General features: G+C 32.8%; 1 non-coding gene and 1 pseudogene across 1 annotated transcript; both read left to right on the top strand.

Annotated features, from left to right (window-relative positions):
• The first annotated feature begins 236 nt into the window (after nt 1-236).
• LOC141572622 (U4 spliceosomal RNA) lies at nt 237-378 on the top strand. Its single transcript, XR_012497930.1, has one exon. It is a non-coding gene; the product is annotated as a U4 spliceosomal RNA (small nuclear RNA).
• Nucleotides 379-19810: 19432 nt separating this feature from the next.
• On the top strand, nt 19811-19908 carry LOC141572639 (U6 spliceosomal RNA; annotated as a pseudogene).
• Nucleotides 19909-23169: the final 3261 nt, after the last annotated feature.

The following is a 23169-nucleotide window of genomic DNA, read 5'->3' as shown; positions in this document are numbered from 1 at the left end:
AAACTCCACAAAGGAAACTATTAGAAATAATAATACAGAAAGTTTCAGGGTACCAAATTACTGTAAATAATCTGTTGCATTTCTGTGCACTAAGAATAAATTATTAGAAAGAGAAATTAAGAAAACATTCCCATTTACAATTCCAACAAAAATCACAAAATGCCTAGGAATAAATTTAAGCAAGGAGGCAAAAAAATCAATACACTGAAAACTATAAAACATTGTTGAAAGAAATTAGCTTTGTGCAGTGGCAGTATCGTAGCCAATGAGATTTATCCGAGGCGACATTATGGCTAATTGAAAGAAATTGAAGTAACAAACAAAGAAATGGAAATATGTTTCATGCTGATGGATTGGAAAATTTAACATTGTTAAAATGTCCATATTACCTAGAGCAATCGATAGATTCAATGCAATCCCTATCAAAATCCCAATAGCATTTTTCACAGAAATAGAAAAACAATCCTAAAATTTGTATGGAACTATAAGACCCTGAATAGCCAAAGAAATCCTGAGGAAAAACAGAATAAAGCTAATTATAACAAAGGAACAAAGAACATATAATGAAGAAAAGAAAGTCTCTTCCTTAAATAGTGCTGGGAAAACTAGGCAGCCACATGCAAAAGAATAAAACTAGACTATCTTACATCATACACAAAAACTAACTCAACGTGGGTTAAACACTTGAATGTAAGACCTGAAACCATAAACTACATAGAAGAGAACATAGGTGGTAATCAACTTGACATCAGTCTTATTGATGTTTTTTTGTGGATTTGACTCCAAAGGCAAGTGAAACAAAATAAAATAAATAAATAAATAAATAAATCAGACTACATCAAACTAAAAAGCTTCTGCACAGCAAAGGAAACTATTAACAAAACAAAAAGACAAAGTATCAACTGGGAAAAAAATATTTTCAAATCATATATCCAATATTGGGTTAATATCCAAAATACATGAAGAACTTATAAAACTCAATAGAAAAAAATAAAAATAACAAAAACAAAAACAAAAAGAAAACAAAAAAAATCTGATTTAAAAATTGGCAGATAATCTGAACAGATATTTTTCCAAAGAAGATGTACCCATGGCCAAAAGATACATGAAAAGATGTTCAGAATCACTAATCATCAGGGAAATGCAAATGACCACATGAAATATTACCTCAAATATTTTAGAATGGCTATCAATAAGAAGACAAGAAATACATGTCAGAGAAGATACAGAGAAAGGGGAATGCTTATACAATGTTGGTGGGAATGTAAATTGGCATAGCCACTGTAGAAAACAGTATGGAGATTTCTCAAAAAATTAAGAATAGATCCACCATATTATTCATCTATTCCACTTTGGGTATTTTTCCAAAGAATATAAAAGCACTACTTTGAAAGATATATGCATCCCTCTGTTCATTGTAGCATAAATTGCAATAGCCAAGATATAAAAGCAACCTAAGTGCCCATTGATAGATGAATGGATAGAGCAGATTTGGTACACATAGACACATACACACACACACACACACACACACACACACACACACACACACACACACACTAGAATACTAGTCAGCCATTAAAAATATGAAATCTTGCCATTTGCAACAACATGGATGGACCATGAGGGTATTATGGTAAATGAAAAAGTAGATGGAGAAAGACAAATACTGTGTGATTTCACTCATCTGTGGTAAAAACAAGCAAAGAAACAAAAACAAACTCATAGCAGACAACAGATTGGGGATTACCAGAAAAATGGAATAGAGGGAGGGTGAAATGAGTAAAGGGTTAATTATATGGTGATGGATGAAAATTAGACTTTTCACAGTGAGCACAATGTAGTGTATACAAACGTCAAATCATAATTTTGTATATCTGAAACTTACATAATATTGTAAACCAATGTTATCTTAATCAAAAAATAGTAATTTTAATAGTACTCAAAACTCATCACTTCATACTTATTTTACTATTATCTATGCTCTTGAGGTATTTAAATCTCCATAATAAAAATACTGTATAAATGTGTTACTGTACATCTCTAATTAACTGCATTGGTTGGCATCATAATCTTAAATTTAAATTGGACCCAGTTGGAATATTCACATCATGGAAATTGCTAAATATGACAAAGACTCTACTGTGTTGATCTTCTATGCTTAACAAAGTGATGGAGAAAATATAAATAATTCAGATTAAACTTAAATAGGTGTTGTGTCTGTATTGACCACATTGTGAGTGGCACAAAAAATGAGAACATATTCTTCTATTACTTGGAAGTATCAGATTTTCTGATTTAATGTACACACCACTATAAGTCTTAAAGATAAGGAGACTGAGACCTAGAGCATTCAGTAACATGCCCATTGTCCCATGGACTATGAATAAGGTAGACAGAATTTGAATATCAATCCCTATTCTCTTAAATCACAATACATTTTATTTCAGCCTTCTTATAATGTTTTAAAAAGACAATGAAGCAGACATAGATTGTGATTGTGGGAAAAGAGCATACATAAGAGCCAAAAATAACAAAAACACTTAAGTGACTTATGAATATCTGATTTATAAAAAACCTGATTAATGAACATCTGATTCAACATAGAAGTTACTTAGGTCTTTGACAAATGAATGAAATGACTATATATATATATGTATATGTATATGTATATGTATATGTATATGTATATGTATATGGTTTCATGCTTGTCTTAATAATTAATGTAAAAGAAAATACTAAGCAATATTCATATTGCAAATTCACTTTATCATGATTTGTAACCATGGGTTACCAACAAATACACAAATTTGACAGAAAGCCAACAAAAACATTCTGTGAGAATCAACAGTCTATATGCAGTTCACAATAAATCGTGTACTTTAGTGACATCTCAAAGTTGCACACTACAATGTCTGACAATTACATTTGTGAACTTGCCACCGTGTGCTTACTTTGGCAGCACTGTACAAACAGCATGATAAGGTTTCATAACCTTGGTATATCAGTGTCTTAAAGCTGTGTTCCTGTTGACGTGTGGCGGTGTCTTGCTCAGTGGCATTCATTATTGTTGTTGCGTGTTTTTGTGTGCCAACATGAGAATGTCTGAGCTTGAATTAGAGCACCGAACAAATGTTAAATTTGTTGTCAAACTTGGCAAGAGTGGAAATGAATTCAGGGACATATTAGTCCAAGTTTATGGGGATAATGCCATGAAGATAATGGCAGTGTACAAATGGATTAAACATTTTTCTGAGGGGAAAGAATGCGTCACTGAAGGAGAGAGGTCAGGGCAGTCAGTAATGAGCAAAACTGACAAAAACATTGCCACGATTCATGGAATTGTGCATTAAAATCGTTGGCTGACTGTGAGAAGCATAGCACACCAAGTAAACATGAATAGAGAAACCATTAGGAAAATCTTAAATGAAAACCTTGGCATGAGAAAAGTGTGTGCAAAAATGGTCCTGAAGGAGCTCTTGTATCACGATAATGCACCAGTTCACATGGCAGTTTGAGGAAGTTTTTAGCCAGTAAACAAATAACTGTATTGGAACACCTTCCCTACTCACCTGATCTGGCTCCCAGTGACTTCTTTCTTTACCTAAAGATAAAGGAAATATTGAAAAGAAGACATTTTGATGACATTCAGGACATCAAGGGTAATATGACAACAGCTGTGATGGCCATTCCAGAAAGAATTCAAAAATTGCTTTGAAGAGTGGACTAGGTGCTGGCATCGGTGCATAGCTTCCCAAGGGGAATACTTCGAAGGTGACCATAGTGACATTTGGCAATGAGGTATGTAGCATTTTTCTAGGATGAGTTTGCAAACAAGTCATATATAGTGAGCCAATTTATAATAAATTTAATATGTATATTGAATTTTGGAGATTTAGTTGGTAACCTTTTACCAACACACTGCTCTTCCCTCACTAAATATTTGTCTAAGTATAGCAATGTTATATCCTTTAATTCTCTGTCTCACTGCCCGTGTGTGTGTGTGTGTGTGTGTGTGTGTGTGTGTGTGTGTGTGTGTGCATGCATCCTTATATATATATATCTCTAGTTGATAGCTTCTTCTCACTGCCTGACTCTTTTATTAATGCTGGTCCCTACCTGTACAGTCTTTCTATAAACTCCATACTTACTCACCCTCCCTACCAATTGTTTCCTTAAATTCTCCTCATGACCCCTACATCCCATTCTGCACAATAGCTAGACTGCACCTTTCTAATTATAAATCAGACTCGTCACCTCCTGTTTAAAATTCTCCATTGTCTTCTCTGCACACGTAGAATAAAAAAACAAACTCCTCCTCGGCTCATCGGGCTCAGTATAATCTGGCTCCTTGTTCTCCAGCCCTGTCTTACTTTCCTTCTCCCCTTCTTCCCTGGTTTCTTGTTCAGTCATATATAGCTTGCTCCCTGTGCAATCACACAGGGCTCCGTGCTCAGAAGGCTCTCACTGTGGTTTAATCATCTGCTGTTGCAGTCTTGTCAGTCTTAATACTTTTCAACAAGGGGCTCCACATTTCATTTTACATCAGAACCTGCTAAATATTAATGTGGCCGTTCTCATGCTTTACCCATGCCAGCCTTATTTCTTTTCCTCGACTGGGACACAGTCTTAGGACTGTGGCCATCCACATTTACTCTTCCTAGAAAGCTTTACCCTGAGTAATATGCCAACATGTTTATTTTTGTCATTCAAGTCTCAGCTCCATAGCAACACTTTTTGGAAGTCTTACCTATCACCCAGTGTAAAGAGGCAGCTCCTCAATAGTTATAATCCATCACTCTTTTTTTTATTGTATTCATAATATTTACCCTTTGCTGAAATGATCTTGTTCCTTTAATGGTTTACTTGATTATTATCTATCCTTTCTCATTAGAATTTTAACTGAATAACAGCAGAGTATTTATCTATGGTATTAGCACTCTACTAGCAGAAGCTGGAACACCATCTAGCACATAGCAGCCATTCAATAAATATCTTCCAAATACATGAATTAATCCATTCCTTTCTATCATCTCCCATGACACAACTCTAGTTTTCCTCATTTGAAAACCTTTCCATTTGTGGCATCGCTGGGCTCCTCTCACACCAGTCACTGAACTTATCCTTCAGTATTTGTTGTTATGTAATGTGCCCTCCCCTTTTTTTCATCTAGTTGTAAACTTTGTTTTCTTAGTGATGTTATAAGACAATAAATAAGGCTGGAGAGGAAATTTGCCATGGTTTTGAAGAACAATGGCATTCAAATTCTGGTTTTCCTACATATAGCCCTTGTAAGAGTGGGCATGTTACTTAATTATTCCAGGCCTTACTTTCTTTATCTATTAAACTTATAAGTCTTGCATAGGTTATATGAGAAAATGTGTAAAAAGAACTTAAGAGAGAATTAATGGACAGAAACTCCTCAATACATGTCAGCAGTAATTCTTACTACATTTTTTTTTTTAATTACTGGAATCACAACTATCGATGATACCTGAATATTGTCACTCACACGTATGTTGTATCTGACTGACAAGATACATACATCTCTATCTGTGTGTGTGTATTAGCACATTAATATTGAACTATTTGTTTCCATTTTGTTTGTCAATGTGTTCTATAGACATATATCCAAATTATATTTTAATTCTCAGAAGTTGAAACAGCATCCAGCTCCAGTATTTCTTGTAATTCTGCTTGCTGACATTCCACTTTTGTCATGAAAATCTGTCACCCTTGAGTTTGAGTTTCATATTACACTCAATGATATTTGCATATGGCACACAAATATTCTGTAACAGTAATATTCTGTGAAGACATTTTTAAATCTCTATTTTTGAGACAATCTTTTGCACCAGTAAGAAAAAAACAAATAAACAAAAACAAAAACATCAACTGGGGTTTCTAGCAATGACTATTGACAAAGATGCCATAACATTTTTTAAAAGGAATGGAAGAGCAGAGTTGAAATGCTGACAGCATAGTTTATTGTAAATGCCTGAATCAGAGCAAACAACCAGTGAAAGGTCAACATAACAGCCCATTGATCTGTACAAGCACATTTGCTAAACCTAGTAATAAATTCCCCCATGAGCCACACCAGCAATTCCTTCAAATATTTGTGATATCTTTCTGTATGAGGCGGCTGACCAGAAAGTATATCAGAATTTATCCTTTATCAATGTTAGCACAATGTCAATAAACTATGGGCCATCATAAGGATTTTTTTAAACATTCTTATTCCTATAAATTTAATTTTATTGAACCCACATTTTGAGCACATACATGTCAGTCAATGATCTATGTCCTGTGGAAATAGTAACTAACAGTACCACTAATAATATATTTTCATTAAGAAGTTCAGTCTATTTAGGGAGAAATTATATGAAATCGTGACAATTGCTATTCTAGAAATATGCAATGACTGCTACTGAAAAACTTAGTTAATCTAATTTTTTCTCTTTTTATGGGGGTGTGTTTTTGGAGCTTGTGAATATTTTACAGAAGAAATTACTTTTGAGCTAGTCTTTTAAATATAAGTAGGAAAACAAAACAAAACACACACACAGAAATAAACTTAACCCAAAAGAGGGTAGGGCACACTGAATAAAGAAGAGAAAATAAAGATACACTGTCAAGAAAATGGAAGGTTACTTAAAGGCTGGCAGGACTGTGGTAGAGAAATACTATAGGAACTCCAAGGTCCATGCTATATTAACCCCTCTTTTATTAAGCTGTTCCATAATATTAATTAGCAGAAGTTAATGAATAAAGATGTGAAAGGCAACCAGAACAGATAACAAAGTCGCAAACCTTTACTACCCAAGCATGAATAATTCTCATATCCAGTTTACCTTAGATAGAAAACTTTGAGGATCAGGTGAAGATTTTACCATATGTTAAATATATGGTATACATTTTTGGTTATTGGTAGGGTTGTTACATAAAATATAGGACACAGTTAAAATTAAATTTCTTTTTAACTTTTAATATGTCCCAAGTGTTATCTAAACCTTTATTATCCTATAGGTAATGTTACATTTTATTCCTCTAGCTGCTTTTAATAATTTATCTTACCATAGTTTTCTATAATTTGACTATGATGTGATTGGAGTGATTTATTTCTGTTTATTATAATTTACTTTGGATTTGGTCTACACTGATTGTTTCTTCTACCGTACTTATTCTGTATATCCTCTACATTGTAATTTTATTTTAGAGATTGTACCTTTACCTCTAGAAACATGGGTATAAAGGATACGGATATCTAGAAAGTATCAGGAAGAAATTAGGATGTATTTCTAGTACCACACCAACTGGCTTCTATGTATTATGAATATTCGTTATTATAAAATCCTAGTGGTCACTGAATCCCAAAGCATTTTGCCTGATAATTATGGCTAGTGCTCCTCAAACAACAGTGTTAAAAACTCTATGAAGACTTTTAACATTGAAGACTCACCTTAACAATTAATGCTGAAATGTATAGGCATATGTTTGCACACATATACACAAAAATACAGCCATATGTATGGGCACACATGCATATACACACACAAAATATATTTTCTTCTCTAGTATGACTATGTACTCCTCACAGTGTAGCATGTTGTAATATAGTTTTTTTTCTTTTTTTTTTTTTTTTAATGCTGTGTTGACCTAGTTTTGAGGCCCTGACTAAACGCCAATCAGTTCTCTTTATTGAGAATCCAATTAAGTCCACACCCACATGTTCTCTCACACTCTAGTATGCTAAACACTTGCCCCAATCACCTCAGGACCAGGTTCCAGAAATCCAAACTAAGCTAATCCTAATCCTGCTTGCTCTGACTCACCCTTTACTTCCTGAAAAAACAAACAAACAAAACAAACAAACAAACAAACAAAACGATAAAAGCGCTTGTCCACAGTGACCCTCTTTCCCTCTGCCTCGTGTGACTGGTCTCTGTGCTTCCCGAGTGTGTCTGTGTGGCATCCTATGTTCTTTTTAGCCAACTGTAAGTATAACAAAACCTGTAAAAGTTTTTCCAGTTTCTCCCTCTTGACCAGCATCTAGCCTCAGCATACCTCACCAAAGGAAACATGAGTAAAACTCATGCCAAGTGTAATCTTTATCCTAGGCTTTGAATCATTATAACCAGGGAAGTAATCAAAGTTCCAAACTTTGAAATCATACTTTTAATTAAAAAAAAGTACAAAAAAACTAAAAAGTACCATGCTCTTATAATACATATTTTTTCACTTTATGCATTTTTACTTGCCTATTAAACATGAAGGTATATGTAGCAAAGTACGGTCATGCATTTCCCTTATCTAAAGCAGAAAAACGACTATTTTCAGAGTCTCTGAAGGATACATTTCAGTATAGGATCAATAAAGAATTTGGTCTACTTTGTTAAGTAGAAAGGCGTTGACTCTAGTTTTTGAAGTAAATAGGATATACATCAGAAAATTAGAGGCTTACAAAACTTTAGAGGGATAGAGGTAGTGAAGATAAAGGAGGTAAAGAAAGTAACATCTAGCATTCAGAAATTCAGGAAAAACAGAAATTGCAGACATCACTTCTGATGAACTGTCTGTAGCACCAAAGTGCATAATTTGGCACAGGATGTTCAAAGCTACTTGCAAAAAACTGTTATGGTGTCTGCTGAAGCTGTCACATTCTTGCCAAACCTATAGCAGAAATAATGGTTTCTGTTTATCTTTCAAAACTTGTAGGGAACACTTTTCACTGGCAATTTCAAATTTGAAACCCTGATAGCAGGGTTTCTTAAATATGTAGTTTCTTAACTTCCAATCCCTGTGATAGAGAGGAGAACACTGAATTGATATGAGACAGCCTGACCCATTTACCCCTTTCCCTATCAAGCATCCATACACAGTCTCATCAATATTTAACTTAAAAGAACAACGCCAACTAGAGTATTTTTCTTTATAACATGATGAAATTATGCATTGTACAAACTAAGATGTGTTCATCTTCTCCCGGAAAGAAGAGAGACCACAGCACAATCACTGTTTCCATACAAATATGTTGTTATTCATTCCACACATTTTTCAGTCAAAATCTGCCTTTGGTTTTCTAGACTTATGATTTTAACCCTCACTAGAGCACCTTATATAAAATAGTAGGGGGAAGAGGAGAATAAATGTGGTTAATATATACAAATGAATGTACAAAACATGGAAGAAAATATGCTTAGTTACTATAAATCTTGTTTGAAATTGTTAGTGAAGTCATGATTGTTAGTACATGCTTTCATCCATTACCTTCTTAGCTGATTTGGGTTCTTTATTTTAGAAGATGATCAAAAAATCTCATTTCTGGAGAATCTGAGTCAAGGTATAGATTCCTAATATTTTTCTGTTAATTACTACCTCCCTTAGTTTCATTATTGCACGCTACGGGGATATGAAAATGTTCCCTCTCTAGATTCCAGACATAGCCCTCATCACAATTATAAAGCAGTTCACATACTTCTACTTGATAACCAGGTTTAATATTCTCAAGGCACAGCTTTTTGCCATTTATTTCAATGGCATAAAGAGCTAAAATTGACTAGCAATCAGGCCTATTATCCAGTTCAATGGAAATATTGTATGCATTGAGGTAGACGCATCCTTTGCTGGCTACTAGCATGCATTAACTAACAGAGTTAAGGATGAAAGGAAAATGTTTGTGATTGTGTTGTTGGGCAATAATTCAAAGAAGCAGTCAGATTTCACTCTCTACTTTCTGAACTTGCGTAATTTAACTAAGGACAGATATATCGGTCACTGTTTAAAACATAACACACCTTGAAGGACAGCACCACAAAATTCAAGTTATTGCCTCCCTACACATTCTGTCAGTAAAACTTTAGCATCCTATTACACCATTCTCATAGGTTAGATATTTCTCCATGATTTGGAATATAGTGATATTAGTGGATTCTATTGGTGTATTCATATTATCTCAATTTTTGGTAGTAAAATCCATTCCTTAGTCAAAATAAAAGAAGTATTTTATGCCATGTTAGTAAGTAAGGTTTTCTGTAAAAACACAAATTTTTGTGTCTGGCAGAATTATGTCTGGCAGCTAAGAAAGGCAAATTCATATCAAGAATAATTGCCAGGTCTAGTGACACATTGCAGTCATCTAATTCATAGCCCCAACTACTGCTGTGTGTAGTACCTGGTACTGACCTTCTAGGAAGTCTGACCAGTTTAAAGTCTATTTTGTCTGATATAAGTATATATGGATCAAACACTGTTTTTCTTTTTTTTTTTTCATTGTTCTTGATGTCTCTTTCTTGAAACGTCTTTTTCCATTCCTTCCCTCTCAGTCCATGTGTGTCTTTAAGGCTAAAGTTAGTCTTTTATAGGCAGCATATCTTTGGATCTTTTTTGTTTTTTTCTCATTCAGCCATTCTATGTCTTTTGATTAGATAATTTAATCCATTTATGTTTAATGTCATTATTGATAGGTAAACACTATTGCCATATAATTAATTGCTTTATGGCTCTTTTGTAGATCCTTTTTTCCTTGTCTCTTACGCTGTTCTATTTGTGCATGTGTGTGTGCGTTTCAATGTCTTTTGGTATCAGTCTGTTTTTACTTCTTAATCATGTTCTTTATAATTACTATAGGTTTTTCCCTTGTAGTTACCACAAGGCTTACAAAAAATAATCTTAAAATTATAACTCCCTATTTAAAATTGATAATAACTTCACTTTGATTATATTCCTAAATCTTATACTGTTACTTCTCTTCCTCCTCACATTTTAGGTTAATGATGTTACAGTCTACATTTTTTAAAATACTGTGCTGTATCCAATAACAGATTATTGTAGTTTATGGTTATTTTTATTACATTTGTTTTTCGAGCTTTTACACTTCAGTTTTAAGTGAATTTAGCACCACCATTGCCATATTATATAATATAACTTTGATTATATATTTAATATTACCAGTGAGATTTACACTACCTCATAATGTTAAACAGACTTTAAAATAAAAATGGTAAAAGATACAATAATCATTATATAATCATAAATGGGGCAAAACATCAAGATTACATAACAATTGTAAATATTTATGCGCCCAACATTGGAACACCTAAATATATAAAGCAAAAAATAACAATGCTAAATAGAGAAATAAACAGTAATATAACAATTGTTGGGGACTTTAATACCCCGTGCTCAACAATGGATAGATTACCCAGACAGTCAATGAGGAAGCAGAGGATTTGAAGAACACCATAACCCAAATGAACCTAACATATACATACAAAACCTTCTATTGGACAACATCAGAACATACATTCTTCTCAAGCACACATGGAACATTTTCTAGGATAAACCATAAGTTAGGCCACAGAACAAGTCTTAGTAAATTTATTGAAATAATTCCATGTATATCTTCTCTGACCATTATAATATGAAATTAGAAATCAATAGCATGGAGAAAACTAGAAAACTCATACGAAAATTAAATAATGCTGCTTTGAACAACCAATGGATCAAATGAGAAATTGAAGGGAAAATAAAGAAGTATCCTGAGACAAACAGAAATGGAAACGCAACATACCAATACTTATGGGATGCAGCAAAAGTAGTTCTAAAAGGGAAGTTAATATTATAACAATAAACACCTATATTCAGAAACAAGAAAGATCTCAAATAAGCAACTTAACTCTGTGCTTCAAAGAACTAGAAAAATAGTAAATTAAGGCCAAAGTTAGCAGAAGGAAGAAAATAATGAAGATTAGAGTACAAATAAATAAAATAGTAAATGAAAGAAATTATTACTAAAGTTGAGAGTTGGTTTTTTTTGAAAAGATAAACAAAATTGACAAATTTTACCTAAGCTAACAAAGAGAAAAAGAAAGATGACCCAAACCAACTAAATTATAAATGAAAGAAGAGATAGTACAACCGATAACACAGAAATACAAAGGACCATAAAAGGCTACTATGAAAAACTATACAACCAATAAACTAGAAAACCTAGAAAAAAATGAAAAAAATCTTAGAAACATGCAACCTACCAAGACTGAATTGGGAAGAAATTGGAACAGGTTACTAGTAAGAAGATTGAATCAACAATCAAAAATCTCCAAATGAAAAAAAGCCCAGAACCAGATGGTTTTATTGGTAAATTTTACCAAACTTTGAAAAAAGGATTAATGCCAATCCTTCTGAAACTATTCCAAAAATTCAAAGAGGGAGCACTCTCAAACTCATTGAAAAAGGCCAGCATTACTCTGATACCAACAAAAAAGAACAATATAAGAAATAAAAATTACAGGCCAATATCCCTGATAAATATAGATGTGAAAAATTTTAATAGGATACTAGCAAGTCAAATTCAGCAGTACATTAATAGAATCATTTTTCAAGATGAAGTGGGATTTATCCATGGAATGCAAGTTTGGTTGAACATAAACAAATCAATAAATACGATAAATTGCATTAATAAAATGAAAGACAAAAACATATGATCGTCTAAATAGATGCAAAAAAAAGCATTAATTAAACATTTATTTGTAATAAAAACTCTTAACAAATTAGATATAGAAGGAACATACTTCAACATAATAAAGACCATATATGAAAAGCCCACAGCTGATATCATACTCAATGGTGAAAGCTTGAAAGCATTTCTTCCAAGATCAGGAGGAATACAAGGGTGCCCATTCTCCCCACTCCCATTCAACACAGTACTGGAAGTCCTAGGTAGAGCAATCATGCAAGAAAAAAGAAATTAAAATATCAGAATTGGAAAGAAGTGAAATTGTCTGTACTTACAGATTATATATATATATATATATATATATATATATATATATATATATATATATATCCCAAAATCTATCCCCCCACACACAAAAACAAACAAACAAACAAACAAACAAAAAAACAAAAACGAACTATTAGGTCTAATTAACAAAATTAGAAAAGTAGCAGGATACAAAATTAACGTACAAAAATTAGTAGTGTTTCTATATACTAACAATGGGTTATTTGAAAAAAATACCCCCCCAAAATTTAAATGATCCTATTCACTATAGCATCAAAAATAATAAAATACTTAGGAATAATTTAACCAAGGAGGTAAAAGATCTGTACACTACAAGACATTGATGAAATAAATGAAAGAAAACACAAATAAATGGAAAACTATCTTGTGTTTATGTAATGGAAGAATTAATTGTCTTACAATGTCTTTATTAAGCAAAGCCATCTATAGATTCAATGCAATGCCTATCAAGATTTCAAAAGCATGTCTTACAGAAGCAGAAAAAAAAAAACAATTATAAAATTAATATGAACCACAAATGACCCCAAATACCGAAGAAATCCTCAGAAAGAACAAAGCTGGAGGCATCACACTGCCTGATTTCAAGAAAAAAAAATGTATACACATTGTAAGAGATGTTATCTATGTATTACTTAATAGTTCGCCATAATCAGAAGTGTCTGGACGCTGATGGCAGTGACTTTGAACACCTCTTGTAATTTCAGAAGTCAAGTGTGACTTATATTCCTCTTCTGTCATTGGTATATATTGAGTATTACAATTTTAATAGTTTTTTGTCCTTTCTTAAAATTTGTACACATGCTTTTGGCACCCTCTGTTTTATAACTCTATAGTAATCAAAACAGTGTGGCCCTGACGTAAAAACAGACACATAGACCAATGGAACAGAATCAGGAGCCCAGAAATAAACCCTCACATACACAATCAACTGAGAATTGACAAGGGAGCCAAGTATATTCAATGGAGAAAAATAGTATCTTTAATAAATGGTGCTGAGAATATTGGAAATTCGCATGTAAAAGAATGAAATTAGACAGCTTACTTCACTCACAAAAATTAACTCAAATGGATTAAATACTTAAATGTAAGATGGGAGACCATACAACTTTAAAAAGAAAACATAGAACTAGGGGTGGGCAAACATCTGTAATGTTATTTCCTTGATATGATTATTGGCAATACATATTTTTTGGATATGACACTGAAAGTACACACAGTAAAATAAAAAATAAACAGGTGAGACTACATCAAACTATAAAGATTATGCACTGCAAAAATAACCATCGAAAAATGAAAAGGCAATATACTGAATGAGAAAAAATGCTTGCAAATCATATACATATCCAATAAAAGGTTAATATCCAAAGTATATAAAGAACTCATATAACTCAATAGCCAACATACTCTAATTTACAAATGGACAAAATACTTGAATAGTCATTTTTCCAGAGAAGATATGTAAATGGCCAACAGATACGTGTAAAGATGGTGAACATCACTAATCATCAGGGGAATGCAAAGGAAAATCACAATGAAGTATCATCTTACAACTGTTAGAATGACTATTAACAAGAAAAAGAAGAGATACCAAATGCTGGAAATGATAGGGATAAAAGGGAAATTGTATGCACTGTTGGTGGGATTGTAAATTTATATAGGTACTATGGAAAACAGTAGAGGTTCCATAAAAAATTAAAAATAGAACTATCATATGGTCCAGCAATTCCACTTGTGGGTGAATAGCTGAAGGAAATGAGAGTACTTTGTGAAAGTTATCTGCACCCCATATTCAAGCAGTATGATTTACAATAGTCAAGACATAGAAACAGCCTAAATGTCCATTGATGTATAAATGGATAAAGAAGTTATGGTATGTATTATATATACACACATATATTACTCAGCCATTGAAAAGAAGGAAATCCTGCCATTTTCAATCATTTGTATGTACCTTGAGGGCTTGATGCTAGTGAAATAAGTCAGGCAGAGATAGACAAATACTGTATGGTCTCACTTATATGTAGAATCTAGAAAACAAACAAACAAATAAATAAACAAATTCAGAAAAAGAGATCAGATTTGTGGTTACCAGAGGCAAGGGATGGTGAGTAAAGGAATTGGATGAATATGGTTAAAGGTACAAATTTCTGGTTATAAGATAAATGAGTACTAGGAATGTAAGATACAACATGATGACTATAGTTAACACCGTTGTGTAATGCACATGAAAGTTGTTAAGAGAGCCAATCCTGAGTTCTCATTGCAGAAAAAGAAAAACAGACAAAAAAACCACATTTCTTTCTTTCTTTTTTTTGTAACTATATAAGATGGTGGATATTAACTAAACTTACTGTGCTCATTATTTCACAGTATATATAAGTCAAATCATTATGCTGCATACCTTAAATTTATGCAGTGATTGAGGGTAAAGGGGATCAAATATATAGTGATGGAAGGAGAACTGACTCTGGGTGGTGAACACACAATGGGATTTATAGATGATGTAATACAGAATTGTACATCTGAAATCTATGTAACTTTACTAACAATTGTCACCCCAATAAGCTTTAAGTAAAAAAAAAATATATTTATGCAGTGCTGTAATTAATTATCTCTCAATAAAATGGAAATATAAAATAATACTTCAAGAGTCATCTGTCTTCTACACACACAAAAATATTGAAGTATGTGGAAGTTAATAAAAATCATCACTTTCCACATTTCAAATACTTTGTAGTGGTATTAATCCTCATGACCTTCCAAGAATGCAGTATTACATTTTATTTATTATTTTAATTAAGACCAGTTTCACATACTTCAACTGGTCATTGCTAACTTAATACCCTTTGACTACCGGGGAAAAACATAGATATTCTACAATATGCTGAGTATGTATATGACCATATGAATCTATGAGGTTCGGACAATTAAGTTCGAGAACTCATCCTAGAAAAAGTGCTACATATCTCATTGCTGAATATCAGTATTGTCACCTTCAAAGTACTCCCTTTGCGAAGCTATGCACTGATGCCAGCGTCTAGTCCACCCTTCAAAGAGATTTTGGGACTCTTTTTCTGCAATGGCTACCAGAGCTGTTGTCCTAGTACACTTCATGTCCTGAATGTCATCAAAATGGCTTTCTTTCAATATTTCCGTTATCTTCAGGTAAAGAAAGAAGTCATCAGGGGCCAGATCAGGTGAGTAGGGAGGGTGTTCCAATACAGTTATTTGTTTAATGGCTAAAAACCCCCTCACAGATAGTGCTATGTGAGCGGGTGCATTGTGGTGATGCAAGAGCCATGAATTTTTGGCGAAAAGTTCAGGTCGTCTAACTTTTTCACGCACCCTTTTCAGCACTTCCAAATAGTAAACTGGTTGTCCAGTTAGTACAAATTCAAAATGAATAATCCCTCTCATATTAAAAAACACCATTGCAACAAGTTCGCAAACTTAATTGTCAGACCGCGTAGGTGCTAGAGTCATAGTCATAGAGTATATTAAAAAACCCACTGAGCTGATTATCGGTGGACTCAGCAGCACTCCATTTGTCACTGATGTCTATAACCCCCACAGTCATAGACCTCAATTATAACTTCTGAAAATTTGCATATTACGTCTTTTCCTCAATGAACAACCTTCTAACAGGTTACTACAGGTCACTGTTTACCAGCCTAGGAGAATATTTATGGTAAGTATTTATTAAAATATTTCAGGGATTTCCTTTAGGAGCACCTTCGTCCTCTTTATTAAGAGGCTCTGAATCTGTAGACTGTCTTAATCCTAAGAAGGGGATTAAATTCCTGACCTACTTTTGGAATAGGTGAATAATCTGTTCCTCAGATCCAGAAGATTTTTTTAAAAAGTTGATCATAGATCAAATAAGAATTTAGATAGCTACCTGTCTATTTCAAACCTAGGAACACCGTGACTTGTTTACCACCATCAAACACTACACAAATCACAGAATTATGGTTACCATTCCAATCCTACTATCCAATACAGTTACCATGTACACCTGGTCTCTGGTGTTTGATACCTATGATCTAACTGTTGCCACTCTGGGATATCATCATTTCCATTAAAATCAGGATCTTGCAGTACCTTCTATTATGGCTGAAGTGCAGAAGACAGCTACTGCAGAGCAATTTAATGATGATGTATTACATCATCATTAAAATTCAATGTATTACAATATATTGGTGAAAAGAATGCCCTTTACAGAAAATGTTTGCCCACCCCTATTCTACATTATATCATACTCTAAGTTATAAGAAGGAAATTCTAGCATCTAAATTATACTTAATGTAGACTTTCATTACATTTCTAATAAGAACCAACATCCTATACTAAAATGTATTCTATATCTGTGCTGACAAAGTCCAAAATCAAGCCCCAAGAAAATGCACTTCAGGAAAAAGCATTAGGAGGTTTGTAAAATTAGAAAGGGAGGAAAAATTATTTGGGCTTTTCACAGACCATCCTTTAAAAAAGAGTTTGAAACAAATCCTACATACATTTATAATAGTCTGCGAGAAGTTAGCCTTGTTGCCAATGTAGGATTTCCCAAGACCAACATCATTTCTGACACCAATTTCAAGTTCGGAGACCCACAATATCACTCTCAGATTTAATAATTCAGGAGATGGACTCACGGATCACAGAAAAGCAATGATGTTCATGGCTTTGGCTTATTACAGTCAAAAGATACAGATTGAAGTCTGTAGAGGGAAGAAGCACATAGGTGAGGGTCAAGAGACATGAGGCGTGGAGCTTCTAGTTGTCTTCTCCCAGGGGGTCATGCAGACAGTGTCAGTTTCTCCTAGAAATGATGTGTGACAAAATGTACAGAGTACTGCCAATCAGAACTCATCCAACCATTTGTTATCAGCATTTTTACTGTGGCTAGGTCAAGCCCTATGGCTGACTTTACTCTCCAGCTCCTCCAGAAATCAAGTTAACATATTTATTATTTTTTTTTTAATTTTTTTAATTTTAAGTGTGTTTTTCCATGACTCATCAGCTCCAAGTCAAGTAGTTGTTTCAATCTAGTTGTGGAGGGCGCAGCTCACAGTGGCCCAGGTGGGGATCGAACTGGCAAACTTGTTCTTAAGAGCACTGAGCTCTAATCAACTGAGCTAACCTGCTATGCCCAACAGATTTTTTTAAATCAGGTGGGCCATTCCAAGGATTTAGAAGTTATCTCTTAAAAGTTGAAGGTAAAGGCAAAACCTCTCTTTGGGCAGTCAATCCTTTATGCTGGTACAAATAAGAAACAACACTAATAAAGGACAATAACACATTCCAGAATCCATATAGTATAATCTATAATTTTAATATGCAAATTTGTAAATCATATAAAGAAACAAGATGTTATATTGAGCATAAAAAGCTTTAAAGCAACTGTTATATGTATGTTTAAAGAGCAAAGAAATATAAAAAATAATTAAAGATAAACAATTTTAACATCTATATACATATGATTTCAGCAGAAAAATGAAAACATAATTGAGATTCAAAAGGGAATTACGGTGTTCTGGAAACAATGTACAGCTTGGTGACTGTAGTTAATGTATACTTGAAATTTACTGAGAGAGTAGATATCAACTGTGTTCACACAAAATAAATACAGGTAACTATGGGAAGTGATGCATGTGTTAATTAGTTTGATTGTAGTAATCATTTCACAATACATATATCAAGACATCATATTTCTTACCTTAAATACATATATATTTTTACTTCTCAAAAATAAATACAAATATTTTAAAAACATTGTAACCTCTTTACCCCACTTTTGCTCTTCTCTGCTTTATTTTTCCCTATAGTAATTCTACTGACACAGTGCTCATATTACTTAATCATTGCTTTGACTCTCTTCTACCCTAGAATGGAATAGTTCCATGATGATAGGTTTTTTTGACTTTTTTGTTCATTACTTTATTCTCAGCATCTACATCAGTATCTGCTAGTATACTAGCCACGCAGTTATTATTTATTAAATGAAAAAAAAATGTTATAGAACAGAAAATTACAGAAACAAATTAAATGGTCACTGGTAAAGATTAACAGCTAATGGGAAATAGCAAATATCAGTAAACTTAAAGACAGTCTTTTTTTTTTTTTTTTTTCTAAATTATCCAACCTGTAGAAAAGAAAACATAGGGAAAATAGAGTCTCAGAGATCTGTGGGAAAATAAAATCTTTCATTATTTGTAAAGAGAAAAGAATGATATTGAAATAAAAACAGGATAAGAAATAAAAGCAAAAACCCTCCAACATTTGATGAAAAAAAACAACATTACAGATTCAAGAAGCTCAGTGAGCACTAATCTGAATAAGCATAAAGAAAACCAAAGCTGGTCACATGACAGTACAACTTCTGAATGCTAATGTTGTAGAGAAAAATCACATAGCATCCAAAGAAAAAGACATGATTTGTCAGATGACAAGAATAAGAATTGTAGTCTTATCAGAAAAAATGGAAATCAGAAGACAAAGGAAGCAAAGGAATGACATATTAACAGAGATTAATTAAAAAAAAAAAAAGTCTTGAATTCTATATCCATTGAATTCATCCTTCAAAATTTTGGTTGAAGTACAAATATTTTCAGATGTATGAAACCTGAGAGAATTTGTTTCAGGCAGGTTTATACAAGAAATAATGAAAGGTGCCATATACCAAATGGGAACTTGAATATACTAGAAGAGATGACGAACACCAGAATTAAAAAATGTGGGCAAATATAAAATTCTTAGTGCTTACTAATTTCTAATTTTAAGCACTTCAAAAATGAATAATTTCTAACCTGGAGTAAAGTATTTTAAAGCCACTTTTATACATTTTTGTTATTTTATACTTATCACATGACTTAAAATATTATATCTGCCAAGATTATAAACCTCAGGTCAGACAAAAATAATGAATATCATGTTCAATTTGGCAATCCAACTTACTATAACAAAGATGGGAATTACACAGGACCACATCAAAAATAGATTTAAGCAGTGCTCACTTCAGCAGCACATATACTAAAATTGGAATGATACAGAGAAGATTAGCATGGCCCCTGCACAAGGATGGACGCAGAGCATTCCATATTTTTTGAGATCCCCAAAGACTCCACCAAAAAACTATTAGAACTGATAAATGAATTTAGTGAAGTAGCAGGATACAAAAGTAATATTCAGAAATCAGTTGCATTTGTATTCATCAATATTAAACTTAGAAAGAGAAATTAAGAAAATAATCCCATTTATAATTGCTTCAAAACTATAAAATACTTAGGAATAAATTTAACCAAATAAGTAAAATATCTGTATCAGAAAATTATAAGACACTAAATAAATTAAAAATTATACAAATAAATGGAAACACATACCATGCTCACAGATAGGAAGAATTAATATAGTTAAAATGTCCATACTATAATACCTAAGGCAATATATAGATTCACTGCAATTTTTATCAAACTACCAAGGACATTTTTTACAGAAATAGAACATGTAATACTAAAATTTATATGGAACCATAAAAGATCCTGAATAACAATGGCAATCTTGAGAAATAAGAACAAAGTGGGAGGTATCGTGCTAACTAACATGAAATCATACTACAAGGCTATAGTAATTAAAACTGGCAAAAAAACAAAAACAAACAAACAAACAAACAAACAAACAAAAAAACAGACATAGATCAATGGAACAGAACAGAGAACCCAGAAATATATCTATACCTATATCATCATTTAATCTATGACAATGGAAGCAAGAACTTACACTGGGGTAAAGAAAGTCTATTCAATAAATGGTGCTGGGAAAACTGGACAGACACATGCCAAAAAAAAAACAAAAAACAAATGACGCTGGACCACTTCCTTATGCTATATATGAGAATAAATTCAAAATGGATTAAACACTTAAATGTAATATCTGAAACCATAAATCTCCTAGAAGGAAGTATAGGAAGTAAATTTGCAGACATTACCCTTAGTAATATTTTTACTGATATATCCCTTCTGGCAAGAAAAGTAAAAGAAAAAATAAACATGGGATTACATCAAACTAAAAAGTTTTTTCACAGCTAAGGAAACCATCAATAAAACAAAAAGGAATCCTATTGAATGGGAGACGATATTTGTCAATGATACATCTGATAAGAGGTTAATATCCAAAATTTATTAAAAACTCATTTAACTCAACACCAAAAAAACAAACAACCCAATTAAAAAATGGGCAGAGGACATGAAGAGACATTATTCTAAAGAGGACATACAGGTGGTCAACAGACATGAAAAAATGCTCAACCTCACTAATCATTAGAGAAATGTAAATAAAAACCACAGGAGATACCAACTCACTCCAGTCAGAATAGCTATCATCAATAAATCAACAAACAACAAATGCTGTCAAGGATGTGGAGAAAAGGGAACATTTGTGCACGGTTGGTGGGATTCCAGATTGGTGCAGCCACTGTGGAAATCAGTATGGAGGTATCTTAAAACCTGGAAATGGAACTACTTTATGACCCAGCAATTCCATTCTAAGGTATCTATCCAGAGAAATCCAAATCTCTAATTTGAAAAAAAAATTATGCACCCTATATTTATTGCAGAAGTGTTCACAATAGCCAACACTTGGAAACAATGAAAATGACCATCAGTAGACGACTGGTTTAAGAAATTGTGGTACATTTATACAATGGAGTATTACTCAGGCATAAAGAAGAATGAAATCTTACATTTGCAATGATATGGATGGACCTAGAGAACATGATGTTAAGTGAAATAAGTCAGACTGAGAAAGACAAATACCATATGATCTCATTTTTATGTGGAATCTAAAGAACGGAACAAATGAGCAAACTAAACAGAAATAGTCTCAGAGATAATAGAGAAAAAACTGATGGTTGCTAGATGGGAGGGGTGTGGGGATGAGGGAGAAGGTGAGGGGAATAGAAAGCACAAATTGGTAGCCACAATATTGCCATGAGATGCAAAAAAAGACAGTTTGGGGAATATAATCAATAATGTAAAGATTTTGGAGGGTGTCAGATGAGCACTTGTCCTATTAGGGAGACCACTTCATGGACAGTGTAGGTGCCTGACCACTGTGCTGTACACCTGAAGCTCAATAATATTGAATGTCAATTATAATATATATATATATATATTTTTTTTTATGTGATATATATATATGTGATATATATGTGATATATATATGATATATATATATATATATATATATATATATATATATATATATATATATTTGATGACATATATATTTTTATGTGATATATATATATATATATATATATATATATATATGTGATGATATATATATATATATCATTACAGGATATGGAGTACAGCATAGGGAACAGAGTCATGGAATTGTAACAGCTGTACATGATGTCAGAGGGGTAATAGATTTGGGGAGGGGGGTTATCACTTTGTGAGGGGTGTAAATGTATAACTATTACATTATTTTGGACACCTGAAACTAAGAAAAAAATAGATTTAAGCGTTGTCTTTATAAAATGATATGTGGTACTTTAAAAAGTGTTTTTTATAATTGTCCCTCATTACTTTCAGTTGATAAGATAACAAAGTTTTTATTTGCTAATTGTAAATATTTCTTGACAATTACAAGCTGTGAGTAAAGATATGCTTTATTCCCACTAAATACAAAGTATAAATGGCAAAAATTTACTGTATTTTCTGTTTAATATTGGATTTTAAAGCACTAGAGACACCTGCATGTGCTATGTAAAGTATTTTGATTAGATAAATATGATTTACAAAGCTGGAAAAAAGTGATCTTGGTAAATTACGTCATTCATGTGCTTTATTTATTTGTTTTATTGCAACATCAGTGCTCATCCTACTTCCTATCAATTCTGGTGAGAGTACAACTCAAATTAAAATGGCATATGCATGACAGTATTTAGCACTGTTTTATGGAAGCCAGTTCTTAGAGCCAAAACTGGCTTTGTAACACTAAGGGAATATTTAGAAAGATTGCTTTATTCACCAACTGTTGGTACTCAATGTGCAACTGATCCTAGGGATATTCCCCTTTAACTAACTTTTGGTTCAAATATCTCTCATTATTTAATTGACAAATGATAGAGAACGCTACTTGTGCTTACAAGTCAAACATGAAGAGGTAATAAATAGGTACAAATACTCTGAAGGGAAGCAAATAGATCTAATTAATGTTAGGATGACAAACTTATGTTTTAGTGGTAGGAGTTTGGAATAAAAATCTGTACTCACAATGGAATATTTGAGAAATTGGAAAGATAAGGAAACCACACTGAAAATTTCTGCTCTGGCAAACGCTTCTTTGTGCTCAATACGATC

The sequence above is a fragment of the Rhinolophus sinicus genome, chromosome 14 (assembly GCF_057876585.1).
Source record: "Rhinolophus sinicus isolate RSI-liver-muscle chromosome 14, RSI-T2T, whole genome shotgun sequence".
In the NCBI taxonomy this organism is placed as follows: domain Eukaryota; kingdom Metazoa; phylum Chordata; class Mammalia; order Chiroptera; family Rhinolophidae; genus Rhinolophus; species Rhinolophus sinicus.
Note: the sequence above shows the minus strand (reverse complement) of the source record. Positions and strands in the feature narration are given on the sequence as shown.